Source organism: Vicugna pacos, chromosome 10, assembly GCF_048564905.1.
Source record: "Vicugna pacos chromosome 10, VicPac4, whole genome shotgun sequence".
Lineage (NCBI taxonomy): Eukaryota > Metazoa > Chordata > Mammalia > Artiodactyla > Camelidae > Vicugna > Vicugna pacos.
The window spans coordinates 15,780,336-15,802,511 of NC_132996.1; the positions used below are offsets into that span (position 1 = coordinate 15,780,336).

A 22,176-nucleotide genomic window follows, 5' to 3' on the forward strand; every position below is an offset into this window, starting at 1 on the left:
TATCCTCTGTGACTGTAATAATGAAGTGTGGGTTTTAGCAAATTTGTGAATGATTTTTAGACCAAATGTTGCCTGGAGGACTCTTCCCGTTACCATGAAGCCCTTTCTTTTTATGGCATTTTTTTTTTCTGTGTCATACCTACTGTCTCCCAAGCTCCAAAGAGAAAGTAAAATTGCCTCATAAATACAAAATGTTAGTCTTTAGAAATAACAGTATGTACCACTGTTTGGCCACTGTGGTGCTCACTTAATCCTAAAAATTATCCTGAGAGATATTATCCCCATTTATCTATAAATTAAAGCATTGAGAAAGACCAGGAACCACAAAACTCCTAAAAGGAAAAATAGGTGGAATACTCTTTGACATAAATCTTACCAATTTTTTTTTTTAATCTGTGGCCTCAGGCAAGAGAAACAAAAGCAAAAATAAACAAATGGGACCTAATTAAACTTAAAACCTTTGCATAGCAAAGAAATCATCATCAATTAGGAGACGACCTACTGAATGGGAGAAGATATTTGCAAATGATATGTCTGATAAGGGGTTAGGATCCAAAATATATAAAGAGCTCATATAATTCAATATCAAAAAACCCCCAACCCAATTAATCCTCTTTTCTACCTTGCCTGAACAGGGCAAGATAGGGAAGAGGATTAAGAGGTACAAAGTACTAGGTATAAAATAAAATATAGGGACTATAACCAATCTTTTGTAGTAACTTTAAATGGAGTATAATCTATAGAAGTATTGAATGTCTATGTTGTACACCTGAAACTAACATAGTAAACCAACTGTACTTCAATTTAAAAAAAAAAAAAGAAACTAAAGTAGAGAGACAGATTTAGTTCACATGGAAGGTCACAAAGCAGATTTTGTGTTTAACTCTTTCATGCTCACTAGTTGACCACCTCAGCTACCCCAGCAATGCTGCCCTGGGGGCTCTTGCATCAAGGTTCTACATAGGCGAAGCCCCAGAGAAACACACACATGCACACACACATAGAAAAGATCAGCCTAGGCCAGGTTCTAAAGCATCTGCTGTGTCGAATTCTTCACCAAAGTTTACATTCAGAGAAAAGCAGATGTTGGTTAATTTATGTTATTTAAGCAATTCGTTATTTTTGAAGTGTCATTTTAGAGGGTAAAGTTAGGTTAAATGTCACTTCCTAACTGAAATATATTGCCATTTTGGTGGTCACAAGATCCCTGATCCACCTCCATTTACAGTTTGAACTTTTAGGAGTTTTCACATAACACACTGGGGGAAGCCCTGTACTATAGCGGTTGCTTGACCACTGGGCCACTTAGTGATGGCGACTCAGGGTGTTTGTCAGACATCACCATGCTGCTCTTTCCTCTTCTGTTAAAGTAGGGCTAATAATACCGGGCATTTAAAGAATTACAGAGAGCAAATAAGATAATGTCTAAAAGTACTTATAAATGTCAGTCACTGTAATTACACATGGTCATGGGAAGATAGAGGGAAGCATGGTTTGTGAGTAAGTATTAATTAAAAGCTTGGGGTATATTTGGATGGATAGAGGATGCATGAATTTAATAATAAGAAAACTATTAGACAAATACATATGTGGGCATTCTATAGGACATTTGGGCTAGATTCTTTAAAAATGTCAGTGTTACTAGAATTAAGATGTCAGGAACTTTGGATTGAAGGATACCAAAAAGGTAAGACACCTAAATTCTATGTGTGATTCTCTCAATTGGATCCTAAATTTGAAGGGGAAAAAAATACAATAAAGCAGTGGTTCTCAAGATTTAATGTGTTTAGAACCACTGGGATCTTGTTAAATGAGTAGGGTCTGGGATTCTGAATTTCTAATATCCCAGATAATACTGTTGCTGCCCAGTCTGCAGACTTCACTTTAGGGAGCAAGGGATAAATAGACATTATTGGAGCAGTGGGGAAATTTAAATATGGGTCATGTGTTAGAAAATATATCCATGATAAAGTTCTTCAGGTTTATAAAGATACTATGCTTACTTAGGAGAATGTAATTATTTACAGGCAATACTGTTGAAATAAATACTTAGTGTTGAGTTATGATGTGTTAAACTTATTTTCAAATAGTTTGAGCAAAAAAAAAGTGTGTGTGTGCATATAGGTGTGTGAGAAAGGAACAGATGTGGCAAAATATTAACAGCTTGTCAACATTTGTTGAAGATACTTGGATGTTCAGTGTATTAATCTTTCACTTTTTATATAGGTTTGAAATTTCCCAAAATGTAATAATTTTCCTCTGTGTAGTAATGTTCACGGATATTTCATGATATTCCTTTTCTCATCCTATCCCCAGTAGAACCTGAAACTTATCTCCAACATTCCTTCCATGCTCAGTTAGGAATCTACTGTCAGAAATTTTTCCCAAGGGGAGGGGTCTGTCTTCTGAATGAGTTTGTTTGTAAGATATTGCTGAGAGCGATAGGCCACCACACCACTCTCCAGTCATCCTTACCCAAATTAGAGCTTTCAAAATATTTTCTAAAGGTTTTTGTATATTTCTCATATCTGGCTGCTGAGTTCCTTCCAAAGTGAGAGCCTTCCCTTTTAGGGCTCTCTGAGTTGATTGCTAGATTTCCTGGTTCTTACAACCACCAGGAGTCACTTTTCCTGCTGCCTACACAGTTTGGTGACCCCACACAGGCTTATTGATGCAGGGATTTTATCCTGTATTTCGGGTATTGGAGAATAAAATGTACCTAATTTTATTAAAGATGTCGTCCACTGGTCTTCTTCTACTGTTATGTATACCAGTCAGAATCAGCCAGGAAAGCAGCACCACTATGAGTATTATGGGATAAACAATACAGGGGTAGGGGATAAGAGATACAAATTAGTATCTGTAAAATAAACTATAAGGATATATTGTACAACACAGGAAGTATAGTCAATATTTTAAAAAACCTATAAATGGGATATAACCTTTAAAATCATGAATCACTGTACTATATACATCTGTAACTTATATAATAATTGTATATAAAAAATTATGATAGAAATGAGGCCTTACGTAATTGGGGAAAAAACTGGGGCAGTGAAGATCTGGCAGAGGGACTCAGAGTATCAAAGAAGATGTCACAGGTGGGCAAGTCAGAGCCTGCAGGGAAATTTGAGAAGACAAGTTTGGCCACGCAGCTAAGTGGGAGCCTAGAGTAGGAACTTGTGAGAAGGTTCAAAGAAAACTGTTGCCTCTGTGTAGCAACCATTTCTGCTGGCCTGCTGCTGAATATGACCTGGAGCTTCTGTTCATATTCCCAACCAGCATTCAGGAAAATAAGCTGGATGCTAACCAGAGAAGAAGATAGATTGGTTCCATCCAGTCTTATCTGCGTCTACCCATCTCCATAATTGACTTCAAGTCCCTTCCAACGGTAATGGCCCCTGATTCACTCCTGCCTTCCAGATCTTGTGCAGGTTTCTTTTGGACCATCTCTAAGCTAGAACTGTACAGGGAAAGAGATTCAGGAAAACATAGTTTCCAGCTTAACCAAGTCCCCTCAGCACAACCCAGCCCACTATAGAAACTCCCCTAACTCCCCAAGTTCAGTTGAATGCTCTCTGTATCCCTGTTCCATTCTGGGCGGTTCAGTCATTGACTGCCTTCCTTTTATTTTCAGAAGGTGCATAAGTGCCTGTTACTTCTATTCGTGTAGGGAACCGTGTCTTATTCCAACACACCTTGCCCATTATCTGGCACATGGTAGGAGCTCAACACGTGTTTGTTGAAATAGAATGAAGAGAGAGGAAAAATTTAATAAGAGGTTTGGTAGAAGAGAATTTTCTCAATGAGTATATATCATAAAGGAAGTGTCAAGATGCTTTAGAAGGCAGCTTAAATAAACAATAGAATCTAGCTCATTTCAGTTATGATAGAAAGGTAAAATAGAACCTAAATAGAGGTGACTTATTTTTACCTGATAAACATGTTTATAAAGAGAAACAAGTTGAGACATCTATAGAAAGCAATGGCATTGGAAGTGACTCAATTGGAAGGATTGCCCACGGAGGAGGAGTAGTCTTGCCAGAGGGCTTGCCACAAATTAGAGCTAATGTACACTCAGGGACCAAGAAATCTTGATACTTGTTTCTCACTTAATTCTTTCTCAATATTCTGGCAGTGCTCCGTAGCTCTCAGCCTCTCCCCCTCTGTTCTGATTCTCTTCCTGCTTTGGTTATTCTTGTTCTTTTTTCCCCAATTTTCTCCTTTTCAGGTAGTTTAATTTCTCATCCTGGAAGGAGACCAACCTGATTTTGAATTCTGGCTCCATTTTTTGTTCATGCTTTCTGTGCCTCAGATTTCTCTTCTATAAAATTGAGAATAATATTTTCCATTGCAAAGGCTGGCAACTAACGCATTTTAGGTAATAAATGTAGGTTTTCCTGTTTCCTTTTTTCCAAGACTAAGAAGAAAGATTAGGAGCTATCAGTTATTGCTCCAACATGCCCCCTGAGATCTAACCTGATGCCTCCCACTCCTCAGTTCTTTCAACTATGTGTAATACTCTTCTGGGAGAAATTCTAGTAAATACACACTGTTTTACACTGATGGCTTTCCAAGTCTGCTGACTCTCACAGTTTCTTAGTCTTGGCTTTTTTTCTTCCTTCTCTTCTCTTCTTTCCTCTTCCTTTCCTTACCCTCATTTCCTCCTTTCTGGACTTTGTCTATGTTTCCTATTGCTGCTCTAACAAATTATCACAAATTTAATGAGTTAAGACAACAAAAATTTATTATCTTAAAATTTTGAGTTCAGAAGTCCAAAATCAGTTTCAGTAGTATAAAATCAAGATGTCAGCAGACCCGTGTTCCTTTGGGAAGTTCTAGGGGAGAATCCATTTCCTTGCCTTCTTCAGATTTTAGAAGCTGTCTGCATTCCTTAGTTTGTGGTCCCATCCTCCATCTTTAAAGCCAGCGGCATAGCATCGTCTCTGCTTCTGACCTTTGCTTTGTTATCGTCTCTCTCAGTCTCTGATTCTGCTTTCTTCTTATAAGGACCTATGTGATTACATTGGGCCCACCTGGATAATTCTGTGTGATTGCCACATCTCAAGATCCTTACCTTAATCTCATCTTCAAAATCCCTTTTACTATGTAAGGTAACACATTTACATGTTCTGGGCATGAAGACATGGACATTTTGGGGGGTTCTTTATTCAGTCTTTCACATCCCCTTTCTTCCCTTCTTCTACTTTTCTTTCCACCTGTCCCTGCCCTTGTTTTCCTGTCTAGTGACCCTCCTATAGGAGCACATCTCTGCCTCCTCTTATCACACATGGTCAAAATAAGTGACTCTCATTTTGTCAAACAAATTGCAAAGTGCAGATGACAGGAGAATAATCATATTTATTCAGTTGGATTATGAGGTAGAAAAGCTAATTCTCCAAATACATAAATGGAATGAATGATCTGCTGCTGAGTTATCTCTGGGAGTTTATGTAGGTGATGGTCATCCACACTATGATGTCACTTAAACCTTATTTTCTCTCGCCACCATCTAACTTTTCTTTGACTAGTAAATTTTTCACACTTTATCTTTGTTTCTTTCAGTATTTGTAAGTGTTCCCATTATTCTCTTAGCCAGGTAGTGTGGGGGGAAAAGCTTAGATTAGGATTCCAAATAACTGATAATTTGACCCTAGCCTGACATTCACTAGCTATATGACTTTGAGCAAATCACTTAGCTTCCTTGAGACTCTGCTTCTTTATATGATAAAAGAAAAGGTTAAAAAATCTTACCTCATAAATGTGCTGTCAGAATTAAATAAGGTAATTCATATAATGCCTGAAAACAGTGATGTTCTAAGAAAATGTAAAGAAAGAATGTTGTGAGGCTCTCTGACAAGGTTGTTGCAAGGTTAAATGAAATGATGTATGAGAAACATGAAGTAAATACTGCCACTCCTGTTACTCCTGCTAGTCATAGTAGTAGTTACTTACATGTGATGGTGAACTCTATATGCCAAGCACTGTGCTAAATGCTTTATAAGCAAGCAGTTCATTTTCACAGCCTTATGAGGTAGACACTATAAAATTATGTCTATTCTCTGATGAAGAATCTCTTTAACTTCACATAATTTTGATTCCCAGAGTAAGTGCTCTAATAATGTAAATACTATAATGTAATAAGTTGACTCAGCTGTACTTTTAAACCCTAAATGTTTTATATAATCCAGAAAATCAACTTATTGGGCAGGATCTCCTATAAGAGGTATTACAACAGATTGTCCACATAGGGAATATCTGAGTAGGTCCAGTGGAAGGAGAATTATATTGATCTAGTAGAATAGCAGTGTGGTCATCACCAGACCTGAGAGTGAAACGATGAGGTGACCTACACAAGTAGGAAGGAAGGAACTGCATCCTTTTCTAGGCAAAGTGTAGTTACCAAAATTTCCATATAACTACCCATGAGGAACTCGTGAGCAAGAGATTCCTTTGTCAAAGTAGTTTGGGAAATACTGAATATATTATAATAATACAGAATATGAATACTACTATCTTGGAGATTCTCATTGTATTTCATCACATTCATGGCTTTGCCAAGCTTATCAATAGAGAAATCTGCTTAAAATTTCCCAGATTAATTTGACCATGGTTTCTCTTTCTTTTGAGGAACATTTAATAATATCCTATTGCATTGGTGTTCCCATGAACACTTGTAAATTCTGAGGTAGGGAATAGTGGAAAACAAGGTAGATAAGGAAGGTGGAACCTAATTAAAAAGGACCTTGAACTATACAAATACAGATGAGGATTTTAGTCTTGTACTGACACTAGGAGAAAACGAAATAATAATTTTTGTAACGTTTACTATAATTAATTAATACTGATTAGCTACTTCAGGGTACTCCAGGAAAAGAATCAAAATGCAGCAAAAGCAGGCATAATACATGGCATAAAAGATCTTAAAAACTCATATGTGTAAATACAAACTTATATTTAATAATCATTTTCAAGCCAGTACAAAAAATTGAGAATAACATGTTGATTAATATTTTAATTTTTCTAAGTTTATTTCACAGTTTTTAAGGTCCAGCTATATGTTAGGTACATTCCAAGTATGTTCACATGTGTCACTTATTTAATTTTTTGACAAACTTGTTAAATATTCCCATTATAAAACCCAAGGTTGAGGCTCAGGGAGGGAAAGTTGCCCAAGGTCACACCAAGAGACAATTATGGAACTAGAATTTCAGTCAAGGACCTGTGATTGCAAAATGAGTTCTTTTTACCACTTTGCTTTCATTGGGTTAAAATAAAAATGTACGCGTAAGACTTTGGGAAAATGCACGAGCTAAATGATCAGAGAGCTGAGTAGGAGAAGGAGGAAACAATTTTGAAAGCACAGATTTTCAGTGAGTAATTGCATTGGTCACTAAACAATGTGGGAGTCATATGCCTTAGTGCCTACCGCCATCTTCTTCCAAAGAATTAAAAACACAGCCATAGTAGGGTGATTCTATCAAGCAGTGAGTTGTGATCTTTGCGGTGACACAAAATCTAGCTTTCACTTTGCAGATTTTTATTTAGAGGACTGTGGTCTTTACACTGTCATGCAACAAATAGAATCATCTCATGTTTCACAGTTTAGTTTATGGTTTTCATGTATTTCTACAAATTCTGTCCCATTTCTATGCCAGAAAGTTGGGAAACTTTTCCCTCTGGAAATTTAGGTTGTACATAGAACACCTGTTGCTGTAATCTCGCCCTTTAGCTCACTTCCACTTCATGCTTGCTGGAGAAGAGTGAGACACATTGCTCAGTGGTTGTCTTACAAAAAGAATACAGAGAGAAGAAAGGAAACCAACATATTTGGGCATATAACACTTACTGAGCATGTAACATACTGGATGTTTTGGGATACTCTACGTGATACTTTAGGTATGTTATTTTCTTTATTCCTTCTCTCCCCTTTCTAAAGGCAAGATTATTGTTCTATATTACACATGAGGAAATAAAAATCAGAGAAATTAAATAACTTTCTTAAGGTCACACAGCTTCTCCTCTTGCAGAACTGGCATTTGAACCCAGACCTCTATAACTTTCAAAGACCATGCTTACCACTCCTCCAACTATTCATTCTTTCCTCACTTTTATCCATCCATCCGCTAACATTAAACATCTTTTCAACACCTGGCCATGTTCAAGACACTGAAGATGTACATGCAATAACACCCAGCCAGTGTCCTGGAGAAGCTCAGTGATTAGTGCGGAAGGAATGCATAATACATGAATTATTATTTTAAAGTGAGCATTATGTTAAAATATTCACCTCCTGGATAACAGTTTATTCATTGATCAAGATAACAACTTCATACCTATAAAACATATATGATATATTCCAAGTGAGATTCTTACTTTAAATTAAAACATACAGCTTCTTTCTTCAAAAAGTTCTAGCTGGTAATGTAAACATTTCTGGCTTTTAAGATAAAAACAACAACAAAAACTGTCTTACACATTTAACTCTTACAGAAAATTTAGGGTCCAAATATTATTTATTTTTTCTATCAAGTAAGTTGGAGTTTTGGTTTCATTTCTGTTATTTCCCTAGCATTAATTTTTAATCAGCTTAGCCTAACAATCAATTAAATCAGTCACTTGGCAGATAACTCCATATTCTTTCTATTTTAAAAAGTTGTTATTTTAATATTTTATGAAAATATTTATTTATATGTTGTCTTTATAAAATTATATACAATACAGACATATGTATAATGAAAAGGAAATATTTCACTTTATCTCACTTCCCCAAATTCCCCACTCGCTTCTCTAAAATAATCACTGTTAACAGTTATTCTTCTGTAATCTTTATGTACATTACATGCTCTTGCAACTTCAAGTTATAATTTATTTTTTACATAAAAAGGCTACACTATGTTGTTTTGTAAGATGCCCTTTCCACTTAATATGTCTTACCAGTATTTCTAAGTCCATACTACTAAATTTATTCAGTAGAACTAAAGTTATATCATTCGTTTAACTACTGCTTTATTTATGAATACTTAGTATATTTCTATGTTATCCCTACTATAATGCTGTGGTGAATACCTTTACATCTTTCTTTAGTATAATGTATTGAGCACGTTTAGTCATTGACTCATCCAGCATCCATTATCTATTTTTTTAATAATGAAATCCAAATGACCATTGTTGGAATCTTCTCCACTTTTCCGTGTGATTCAGCGGGAACACTATCCTAATCCACCAGCCATGGCCCAGATCTGTGCCAATCAGAATATCCCATATCACCATGATGGGCGCATGACCCATTTGAGCTGGTGAGCATCATGGCTTTGATTTTATTTGGAAGGAAGAGAAACATTATTTTCTACTGAATATCAGTCTAATACAATACGATGTTGAAACTGCTGCAACCTTTCTGCCACTACCTTGAGTGAACCTGTCTGGGAATGGAGCCAAAATAAAGGAAGCAAAGCCAAGAAGCAGGGAGAGAAGGAAGACCTATTGACCAAATGCCAGCCCTTTTGAGATGTTTCTTATTCCAGCAAGAGCAAGCCCTGGACTTTACAGCTATGTGAGCCAATAAATTTCCTTTTTCTGACTAAGCCATTTTAAGTTAGCTTTTCTGTTGAGCACAACCGAAAGATACCTTACTGAGGATGATAGATACCATAAGTATAATTGTCAGGCTACTTACAGTATGTACAATTAAAGTTATCATAGCTATTGACACATTGCCCTTTCCGTAGTCTCTATGAATTTAAAATACAGCCAACTCCTAGCCATCAAGAATATCATAAATAATTTTATCTTTTGATAAAAAAAATTCTTTTAAAATTTTATTATCTGATACTAGGTAGGTTGATCATCTTTTCATATATGTTTTTGCCATTTATAATTTTTCTTCTACATACTTTTTTTCTATTTTTCTATTAGGTCATTTAACGTGAATTTTAGATGTATTCATATAACCTTTAAATTAATCCTTTATTACATAAATTACATATACTTTCTTCCAAATGACTCATTTTCTTGAAGCATTATTTATGGTATTCTCATATAGATGTTTTAACATTTTACCAGTGACATAAATTATTTTCTCTATAGTTGGTTTCTTTTTGTCTTATTTAGAGGGCCTTCCTGAAACCATTTTAGCCTCCTTAAATTTTTATTTTATTTTATCCTTAATTTTAAAATTTTACTATTGCTTTTGAAAATGTTTAGAATTCATTTGGTTGCCTATTGTGAGGTAATATATAATAAATAGCCAGTTGTGCTAAATATGATTTGTTGAATAGTTTATTCCTTCCCAGTGATTCAAAATGCCATTTTTATCATTCTTACATCTAAGTCTGTTTCTTAAATTCATTCTGCTTCACTGATCCATTTTATTTTTAATTTTTGGACTCAGGTGTACAGAATTTTATTAATCATATTTTTTATTTTATGATATACTGTCACCATCAGTTTATGAATTACTTGGTTTCATTTATTTGATCGAGTTGACAATTTAATAAATACCTGCAAATCCATCACTGAGAGCAAAATCTAGGACCTTGACAATGACCTACATCTAACTATTTGGTTCCCCTCTTTCTATCCCATTTTCTGCTAACCCATCATTCCCTTGCTTTCTTTGTAAATACTATTATATACTTTATAAATTCTATATGTATTTATAGAATTAAACATTTTATTTTGATTTGTTAACTTTAATACAGTGAGACTAGAGATGACCTTTGGATATTTCTTCAGGCTTTGGAGAAGTATTTTCTGTGGGACTTCAGTCTATAAATAATTGGAATTACCCCAAATAAGCATGTTAGAACCTTTGCAGCTGCCTAAATGAATGTGATCCTGTGAATGAAATACCTTTCTGGCCTGTAGGAGCAATATGCTTGTCAGGTTCCCCTCCTGGAGCCAGGACCTTTCACTGAGCCTGGAGGATACTATAGGCATGAGTCTAGAGTTCCTCAGAGCATGTGGTCAATCCTGCCACAGAGTAGAGGGTCATAGAGTGCTCCAAGGAGAGAAATAATGACTGGGGCCCATAGGTTCTGGTAAGAGATTAGGGTGCCTACCTAGATGGCTCTGTAGATCAAGGCTAATCCCAAGCATTAGAGGGGAATTTAGAAACATTTGAGAAAGTTACTCTAAGGCAAGAAGGTTAGAGTTAGGGTCCAGGATAAGGGCCCCCTCTTGCCTGGATCCAAGGGCAGTACTGACTTGTGTAAAGTTTGCTCTTGGATATATAGCCAGGAATGAAGTTGATTGTACAAATATTCAACGCTAGGAAATAATAACATATTTTTACAACGTGGGTGCACCAATCTGTGTTCTCACCAGCAATGTCTTCTGTAGCTCCACAACTTTTCTAATTAAAAAGGAGAGGCAATGTGGTTGGTTGCTGCCAACTTCTTGGTGTCAGAATCCTTTGTTCTTGCAGCTGTCCACATAGGTCAGGTCATGATGTTCCTGTAAACCTCCAACAAGACAAATGATATTCTCTGTTCTGCAACTTTTTTTCTTCATATGAATGGAAACGTGTTATACTCTTAAAGGTGAAAACCTTGAGAATGGGCTATCCTATATATTTTCAGGCTATAGGCAGCATTCTTTTATGAAAGATACAGAACCAAGCACAGGAAACAGCACAGGGTTAGAGCTAGAGGAACAGATCTAATATGGAGTCAGATTTGTTCTTCCCTATTACAATTCCATTTCTAGTTATTCATCATTTCTTCTTTTCCTCACTAGTCCAATATGCAACATTAACCATATGCCAGAGTTCATGCACATGTGTCTGTGTCTGAACCCTCTATTATATATGGTTAATAAATTTATTCCTGCACCAATACTGCATTTTCTCAATTAATATAGCTTCATAGAAATCCTGATATCTTACACAGAAAGTGTTATTCCCTTCTCTTATTCCTCATAACTGTTTGATGATCCTTGGCCCTTGTTTTTTTTCCATATTCTTTACCTGAAAGTAGATTATATACTTTCCTTGTCACATGAAATATTTATCTACTGGACTGAAATATAGCTTAAAACCAGCCTCAGTCAAGTATAGATAAACCTTGCCGATCTAGATTTTGTGACATAATTCAATCCTTTTGTTTTTGTTCAGAAGCAGTGGGAACAAAGCATTCTAATGTTAAATTTGAATTATTTCAAGTTTTGATAAAAAGACTTTTCAATGATAAATGTATCTAAAACTGTTGGTGTTTGTTATTATTTTCACATACTAAAATCTATATAAGATGTTGTATGAGGATGAGTAGGCCTAGTTGCTGCAATAAACAACCTCCAGATCTTAGTGGTATAAAATAATAAAGGTTTCTCTTTTACTCATATTATAGTCCAATGTGAGTTAGTGAGGATTGTGACTCATGCAGTCATACAGAGACCCAGAATCTTTCCATCTCATGTCCCCTCCATCTTTAATAGAAAATTCCAAAAGGACAGAAGTGTATGTGGAAAATCATCCAGATGGTTTTATGTGTCAGTCATAGAACTGGACCACATCACTTCCACTCAAGTTCTAATGGCCAGAATGCAGTTTATGACTCCAAATTTACTTCTAAGGGTTAAGGGATTTAATCTTCTTGTATGTCCAAGAAGAAAATGAAATAAATCTGATAAATTTATAGCACTGTCTCTTATGTATTACAACATATGTCTTTAATTGTTTTAACTTTGTATTTAAGGGCATCATGGTGTTTCACAAAATTATGGCAACTTTTAGATATCAGTTTTTTAAAAAGTTTTGAAGAATGCTTAGTTAAATGTTGGAAATTTTTGTATTTTACTACCAGATTGCATAATTCCTTGTAAGAAACATACAGGAAGTCAGACAGAAAAATACAAAGATAGAGCTTCCAAACAGTATGCTGAGGCTATCCTAATTCACTGGTAGAACCACCAGAATTATTCAGTTTTGTTTAAAAGATGAACGTAAAATAGAAATCTAATAATCTATTGTAACTGGAATGTATAGAATATTTTCTGTGTAGGAAAAACTAAATTCTAACGTCTTTATTCCTATTTTTAGTCCATGAGTTAGGTATTTATTCTATAAAACACTTTTACATAATTTCTCTTCTCTGGTCATCTTTGAAAATAGTTGTAAACCATTATTTGTAAAGTAGTATTTTAAAACTTCCACTTCACTCTACCTTCTTTATTCTCCACACTGAATTTAATGTGAGAATGGAGCAACTTGAAACCATGCTTGATTATAATAAATAATACCTCCAGCATAATGACAAAACATTTATTTGTTACTCTCTGATAATTGTACATGAAGTTGGCAAGGCCACTGTTCTGAGTTGATCTGTAACTTCAGTAGGCCAGTAGAAGTCTATAGGGATATGGCTGGAATTGAAGAGCAGGAGATTATTGGTGAGAAGACGACCACCAAGGGAACTAGTCTCCTCCCTGGGTATTCCATCCAGGACTTCATGGAAACATTCACATGTATTGAGTAAACTATGGAATTCAAGAACCAGTGATTCTAATTTTGATGAAATCTGAGTCTTCAGAGCAATGGAACAATACAAATTTCCTGTTTTCTAACAGGACAATTTTCTGAGGAAAAATAGAGGGACTGTTTAGTCCAAAGTTCAATAGGCTTATATTTTAAGAATTCTCGGGCAGTCCAATAAATGCATAAAATGCCCACAGAAAAAAAGTTACCCCAAAGTTTTCTGTATTTACTGTTTGGTGTTTACATAATTGAGAAATATTTGAACAAAAAAAAAGGGTTTTATTTTTAATTTACTTATTTTTTGGATCAATTTTGGTATTTTCATGGCATAAAATTTATTTTTGTGAACAGAAGTCCAATTATAATTTTTTTTTTACAAAGAAAATATTTCACTTACCACAGCTTTACTTGTAGTTGGGTTGCTGCCATAGTCTAAGTCAAAAGACTAAGGAAACATAAATAGCTTCCTATTGGATGAATACTCAGTTCTCTCAAAAAATCCACATTTCAGTTGCATCTTTATGTGCTAATAGTGGATCATTTCACTTTTCATTATCATATGTTATTTTTGTTCCATAGAAAGGCAAGTATAGGAGAAGAACTTGAGACAAGTGAGAGAAAATTCTTCCACTTTCCTATAGAGTCTCGCAGTGAGTACTCTTTGAGCACAAAAGACAAATTAGCTCAAATATGAATGAGATACCATATTTTCAGTTAAGCTGCATAGAATTTCAACTGACTTATCTGCTGTCACATTAATTGAAATACTTCATTTACCAACTGTGATTGGCAGGATAATGGTCCCCCAAAGATGCCTATAAGCTAATCCCTGGAACTTGTGGATATGTTCCCTTACATGGCAAAAGAGACTTTGCAGATGTAGTTAAGGTTCAGGGCTTGAGATGGAGAGAGAATCATGGATCATCCCCATGGCCCTAGTCTGACATGTGAGCAGTTAAAAACAGAGAACCTTTCGTGGCTGTGGGGAGAGAGGCAATGTGAGAAGATATTGCTGACTTTGAAGATGGAATAAGAGGACATGAGCCTGGGAAGCCTCTGGAAACTGAAGAGGCCCTCAACTGACAGCCAGGAAGAAACTAAGAAGGAAAGAGGTGGAATGGTGTCATCAGTTCTGCCGACGATCTGAATGATCAGAGTTGAAGCTGCACCTGAAGCCTCCAGAAAGGGAATGCTGCCTTGACACCATGGCTAGTGAGACCCTGTCAGACTTCTGGGATACAGAATAAATAGTAAGATGATAAAGTTGTGCTGTTTTAAGCCACTAAGTCTATGGTGACTTGTTACAACAGCAATTGAGGACTAATATACCTGCAGTTCAGTCACATTCAAGACTTCCCTGGTTTGAAAATTCAGCTATTTTGCAGCTCCATCTTCTACTGCTCCCAGATCACAAATGTCTGCTCCAATCAAACATTCATCTCCTACACCATAGCATTTATTCTGTCCTTCCATCTTGTGGCCCTTGTTATCATTTCTGACTTGAATGAAATATCATGTTCTTTGTAAAGTCTTCACAAACCTTTCCAGATGTAGCTGACCAGTCCCTCTCTTAACCTAAATGGATGTTCTGCTGTATCTGTGATATCACAATTATGGCACATTAATTTATAGTAAGATGCAGACTTTAAAATTTACCTCACAGTTTTTACAGTTATTCCTGTTAGTTAGAAGGCATTCCATTATGTTGTGAAATATGCCTTGATAAGTCAACTTCAGGTATATGTGTAGCCACCAGTTTCTGGATTTTTGGGTAGTGTCAAGGCTTTAGAAAGAGGAAGAGATTTATTTGCATAATGGGAAAAGCATCCCTGAGAGAGTCAGCAGGATTTGGAAAGAAGGCAATAAAAAAGAGAGCAAGGGAAGGTGTTGGGGGAGATCACTGAGATGAGGTGACTTGCTGTTGACCTATGAGCTGAACTGGATGTGGGCAACAGTAATTTCTCTAACCCCTCCCCAGTCCTTGGAACGTACGTCTGCCCACTGTTCCCAAAGCCAGTGTCATTTCAGGGATGCAGCCTTGAGATAGCATTGTGTTGTCAAGACCATCTGGGCGGTGTGTGAGGCTGAGCCCCATTAAAGACTCTTTATAAACTTTGAAGACTCTGGGAGCAGGTGCAGAGATCTACTTGTCTTGCAGCCACCCAAGGCAAGGCTCTGTGTAAGTTCTCTTGCTCATTAAACCTGTCCCCTACCGATCTGGAGTGATCTGCCTCTTTCTTCAGTCTTTCCTTCCCTTCCGTGTGTGGGGGCCAGTTTGCAGACCAACAGAAGGCTAGAGAAGCAAAACAAGATTGTGCCATGGTATTATATACCACTACTCCTAACCTTCAGTTGTTACTATCTGGATATGTAAACCATCCTATCTATTTCCAGTATTGTTTGATTTTAGCCCTATGAGAAAGGTATGAAAGATTTCATCAGAGATGAGGAAAGAACATCTTATTTTTATGTTGAAACTTGTTACTACAGTTGGAACCTGTTGCCTAGAGTTGAACCATGGCATACCACTGATATCTCAGTTCAGGGTCTTTTTAAGATCAATATTAAGAAAGATATATTATGGTCAGGAACAAAGGCTGTTTTCTTAAGAATATTTTTCTCAGAATCTTTTCAAACAAAATTTCTTCCTAGCTGAAAACTTACCTTTGATATTGTTTCCAGGAGCTGTGAAGTGGCGAGCAAGGGGTGGGGGGGAGTAAGATGATTAGGAGGGCATGTCTGTGAATTTCAGAGTTCAACCACCCATTTCCAAGTGGTAGGATTCCCTAGAAGGACCCAGGCTCTGTGTTGAGAGTGAGTTCTTAGAATGATTCAGGCTCTGTGCAGAGCTATAAAAGGCAGAATTTGCATAAAATCTTGGGTTATAAGACATATGGCAACTTCAACGACACATAAGTTTTTATTTTTTAAATTAATTTATTATTCATTTATTTTTATATAATTTTTAAAGGTTATTTTCCATTTATAGTTATTACAAAATAATGGCTATATTCCTCCTGTTATGCAGTACATCCTTGAGCCTATCTTACACTCAGTCGTTTGTACCTCCCACTCCCTGACCCCTATTTTGCCTCTCTCCCCTCCCCATATGTAAGTTTTTAGAATTTTGTGTAGAAACTACCCTCCCTTCCTAGTGCCGGGGAGCAAAATTTCCTACCCCCAAATGTGTCTCTTTGGCATAAGAATTATTTTAGGCTGATTCTTTTTAAGAAACAGAAGACTTGGGATGTTTTCCTTCCTGCCTCCCTCTTAACTTCCTAAAAAGAATTTAGATGGAGGTCCTGTTCCAGGAAGAGAGCTATCACAAGGAGAGAACTACAAAGAACGTGAGCTAGCTGTGGTAGATTAGGAAAAACTTAGGAAAGCCTGTTTTTACACATTCTGCTTTATGTCCTTTTTTTTCTTTTTTTATTGAAGTGTAGTCAGTTACAATGTATCAGTGTCTGGTGTACAGCACAGTGTTCCAATCATGCATACACATGCATGTATTCATTTTCATTAAAGTTTATTACAAGATACTGAATATAGTTCCCTGTGCTATACAGAAGAAACTTTTTTAAAATCTGTTTTTATATATAGTTGCCAACATTTGCAAATCTCAACTCTCAAATTTATCCCTTCTCACCCCCTTCCTCGCAGTAAGCATAAGATCGTTTACCGTGTCTGTGAGACTGTTTCTGTTTTGTAAGTGAATTTTTCTGTTTGTTTTTTTTTTTTTAGATTCCACATATGAGTGATACCATATGGTATTTCTCTTTCTCTTTCTGGCTTATTTTACTTACAATGATGATCTCTAGGTCCATCCATGTTGCTGCAAATGGCATTATTTTATTATTTTTTACAGCTGAGTAATATTCCATTGTATACATATAGCACAACTTCTTTATCCAGTCATCTGTTGATGGACATTTAAGTTATTTCCGTGTCTTGGCTATTGTATATAGTGCTGCTATGAACATTGGGGTGCATGTATCTTTTCAAATTAGAGTTTCCTCCAGGTAGATGCCCAGGAGTGGGATTGCTGGATCATATGGTAAGTCTATTTTTACTTTTCTGAGAAATCTCCACACTGTTTTCCACAGTGGCTGCACCAAACTACATTCCCACGAGCAGTGTAGGAGGGTGCCCTTTTCTTCACACCCTCTCCAGCATTTATCATTTGTCTCAGCATGGTATGGGAAACATTTCTTTACCAAAAATTTGCTTTTCCCTTCTTCCTGTAAATTGTCTTCCTTCCCTTTGAGGTCCCAGACCCCTGCCCCTTCTCTGTAGCTCATGATGACATGTAAACCTCAAATGCCTGACTGTTGTAGAGCCTCATATCTTTGGGGTTCCCATACATAAAAAATTAAAATTTGTTTTTCTTCTGTTAATCTGTTTCTTTTTAATTTGATTATTAGATCAGCCAAAGAACCTAGAAGTGTAGAAGGAAAAATTTTCCTCCCTGACACCAGCTATGTAGCATCAGCTTTTCTTACCTATTTTTTAATGACATTTAGCTCAACTTGTGTTCGTATACAGGTAATAACTGAGAAAAGGCGAGGTAAGCAAGTTTCCCAGATAATTCAAACTAAACAAAGAGACAGCTAAAAACAGTTTATCTTTAAACATTTACTCATTTAGGCATGAAGTGTCATTCCAAACACTACTTTAGGCAGTCTAAATAAAGACTCTGAATTGTGGAAAAATAATTTGTAATTCACTTTCATTTTAAGTGATATGGCTTCTATGATGTGGATATCAATGCAGTCCATTTTTATTAACTCCAAATGTGCCTGGCAGTATGTGGCATGCTAAATGCTGAAGATACAGAAGTCAGGAAATGTAGCCTCTGCTCTGAAGGGGTTTGCAATTTAGTTGTGGGAGGCAGGGAGGTGAGGAGCGGTAAGCAAATAAATGCCCCTCAGCATAGCAGGTGCTGAAGTCAGTCTCAGTAAAAGGTGTCTTATGATTATTCTCATTTGAAGAAAGTGTAGGAAATTCCCAGTAAGAGACTATCTTTTCCAGGGGAAAGGCCAGGGATGCAGACAGCATTAAGTGCCAGTACTTCCATCTCCTTGAGAGGAAGGAGGGCCACCTTCAACCCGAAGCTTTTGGAACAGCCATGAAAAGCAGACCCTCAAAGGTAGATTGGTTTTAATGGGTGTGTTTCAATTTTACCAATACTGGTGAATTACCACAGAGCTCACTGAAAAGGACAAGCCCTCTGATGCTCCAGGATGCAAGTGAGATCTGTTTTGGAAATGAATTGAAGCATTAAGCTAAAATTCCTGCGATTAAATATCAAAAAGTCCTTCTAATGCTTTGATGGTGGGATGCAGGCACTGTTTGTGTGTCTCCTGGGGTGTGTGGGATGTGTGTGTGTGTATGTGTATGTGTGTGTTGGTTCTGTGTTAGATCCTCAATAGCTAATTCTTCAACTAGTCTTTGGAGCTGTATTTTGGGAGGGGGAAAAGAGATTAAGAAGATGCAGATGCTGTGCCTAAGATATTTTGACTAGTGGTCTAAAGACTGCAAAACTAAATGAGGACTATGAGCCATCACAAAGGAACACTTCCCAAGGGGGCTTGGTACAATCCCCAGTAACTGTCCTCAAACACACACACACACACACACACACACACACTGCATTAGAAGGAAAATTATTTGTGGATGCAGGAAGTATAGTAAAGAGCAATGCTGTCAGAATTATGGGGATGGGATGAGGGAATTGTAACCTTTAAGTTTATAAAGCAGACATGTTTGTGTGTTAAAGGGAGAAGAGAGGGGAGAGACTCTTTTTCATTTCTAGGAAAAATCCACTATTATAAGATGATGTCCGTAGGGAAAGAGGCTGCAGCAGAACTGATAATATTTTGCTGAATCAATGCTTTGGTACTTTAGTTATGACTTATTTTATGAAGACATGGTATCCTTGCAGACAAAGAATTAAATTGTTTGGTTGAGTGAGTTCTTGTGCTAATTTTGAAAGATTTTTATGTAGAAAAATGTGTGTGTGTGTGTGTGTGTGTGTGTGTGTGTGTGTGAATGAATGTGAGTACTTACAAGGAAGTACCCAGTGAGTCAGACGTTTTTACTTTTGGTCAAGAGAACAGCCATTTCCAAGTTGCTTGCTAATTCCGTTGCTGATGGTGGTGTGATCAAGCCACCTTTGACCAGGATGTTTCTGGTTTGAGAAAACCATCAAAAGGACCCTTTGGTTGTAGAAGGCAAAACAATACCTACACATTGTCGGGGAGGATGAATAAGATCCTTTTTTGGCTCTGAGAGATTCTAGGGTTTAAATTCGGTTCGAAGGTGAAGTTCCAGGATACTTCTATATTACTCATTTATTTGACCTATCATATTTTATTGGGAAGGTTTCTGGGTGGAAAGATGGTAGTGTTACCGAACCAAACTTGGGTCTGTTTGCCTACGTGCGTAAAGCCAATCTCCTGACACTGGGTTGTGGGGAAGGAAAATGCAGCACTTATTGTAAAGGAGGTAACAGAAGGAGGACAGGTGGCTCATGCTCTAAGACCTCAAACTCCCCAGAGGGTTTCAGCAGAGCATTTGTAAAGACCAGGTAAGGGAGGGGGTTACAGAACACGTGATCCACTCGTGCATAGTTCTCTGGTTGAAAGTGAGGTAACAGGACGGTGTCACAGGGGTTAACATTAGCAATCCTTAAGCTCCAGTAGGCCTAGGGGCTACATGTTCATGGTCATCAGGTAGTTAACATCTTTCATTTGGTGGGAGTTTTCACATCTGTAAACCAACTCAGGAAATGTGTATCAGATACTATTATCTAGGTGGTTCAGAGAGGAGCTAAAGCAGAGGATATGGGGGAAGGGTCTGCCCTGGGAAGGCCCCATAGGGTCCTGCTCGGTTACAGCGGGACAGAGATTATTCCTCTTTGAAGACTAAAGTTATCAAGCCCTGTGGCCAACTGGCAGAAGACAACAAAAGCCTTCTAAATGACAATTTACAATAAGGAAGAGATAAGCGATTTGGAATCAAACCAAAACATATGATGTTGTAGGGAGATGAAGAGTGTGTGACTGATGTTAAAACCCTTTCTGAAGAACCACACTGACACTGTAAAACAACCGTACAATTCAGAGCCCAAACCAAGAGACTTTGGAAAGTGGTAACATGAGGGGAAGTGGTTATTAATAATCAAACCAGGAAAAGAAGCATCAATCAGTGATGTCCTGAGAAAACTGGAAGGAAAATCTCAAGAACTTTGAGTCGGTTTTGTTGGGCAGTGTGTCCTTGTGTTATCAACCCAGGTTCTTGGACTCTTTACTCAATAGAAATTGATAACAAGACAGACAAGAAATTCAGTTAAGGCTTTATTGGGATTTGTGCTGTAGCACAAGGGAAGGAAACCAAGTAACAGGTTCCCTTGCTCACTTCCCAAGCAGGAGGGGTGGGAGTTGGGAGGAACAAAAGCTGATCCCTTAAATGGGGTGAGGATAGGGGTGTGTTGGTGGGTTGGGCCAGAGGAGTGACACTGTTGGTCTGCCTACGCCGTTGGTGGTGCTGTGTGCAGGGATCATGCGCGGTACCTTGCCTTTGCTCATGGCGCCTCAGAAGTAGCAGTTGGGTTTTGGCCTTTCTTTATCTTGTTTGTAATTTGCCCCAACTGTACATGCATGCAGTTATTTTTTGTCTCTTAGTTTCTTTGTATTCTGTTGTTCAGAGTACAAGCACTGCAGTAAAGGGTCTCAGGTCCCAGCCTGTCTCACCTGTTGCTATAGCACTTTTCTGTGGTGCACAGAACTTTGTTCCATGTATGGACTTTGTGATTTCAGGTCAATGCTCTGTGATGGCAAAATTCAGGAGTGTCAGAGCCCTTTGATTTGCTGTGAGGAATGCAAAGTACTATTCAGGCTTGAGTAGGCCCTTGTGAGAAACTGGAACTTATTCCTGAGACCAGAGTGAAAAATATGGTTGTATAACTGTAACCAAGTCCAAATTCATTCTGCTCACTGCACGACAGGCCAGTAAATCAGGAGACAAGGTGTTGGGGGCAAGGAATAATGACTTTATTTGGAAAGCCAGCAGACTGAGAAGATGGCAGACTAATGTCCTGGAGAACCAACTTACTCAAGTCAGAATTCAGGCTCCTTTTATACTAAAAGGGGAGGGAATGTGGTTAGTTGTTGTAGACTTCTTGGTGTCAGAATCCTTTGTTCTTGCAGCAGTCTAGATACATCAGGTCACTATGTTTTTGTAAACCTCCAGTAAGAAAAATGTTATCCTCTGTTCTACAACTTTTTATCTCTATATGAATGGAAGAGTTATACCCTTGAAGGTCAGAGCCTTGAGAATGGGCTATCCTGTATATTTCAGGCTATAGGCAACATTCTTTTACAAAAGGTACAGAACCAGTATGACTAAGCACAGGGTTAAAGCTAAAGGAACAGATCTGATGTGGATCAGAGTTGTTCTTCCCTACTACATAACCAGACTAGGGAAACAGGACCATTTTTATTAGCATAAAAGAGGACTTGTTACAAATATGGCTACATCAGTGTTGGAATTAATGCTTAACTGTGTGAATAAAGGGTTAAATCAATGATATAAGTGCATGTTATCATGCAATAAATTAATAACTACTTCTCTTCCTAAGGTATGTACTGATTTTCTAGTAATTTGCTTCTGAATAATCCAAAGCTTTTTCAGTTTCAGGTGTG

General features: G+C 37.2%; 2 long non-coding RNA genes across 3 annotated transcripts in view; both read left to right on the plus strand.

Annotated features, from left to right (window-relative positions):
* LOC140698661 (uncharacterized) overlaps positions 1-22,176 on the plus strand; it is a 158,116-nt gene that overhangs the window by 45,529 nt on the left and 90,411 nt on the right. The window lies entirely within an intron of this gene.
* LOC140698660 (uncharacterized) lies at positions 4,926-9,587 on the plus strand. Of its 2 annotated transcripts, none has more exons than XR_012076463.1 (3): positions 4,926-5,114; positions 7,733-7,899; positions 9,205-9,587. It is a non-coding gene; the product is annotated as an uncharacterized lncRNA (long non-coding RNA). The 2 variants fall into 2 exon arrangements; XR_012076464.1 differs by having other exon boundaries at positions 4,926-5,109.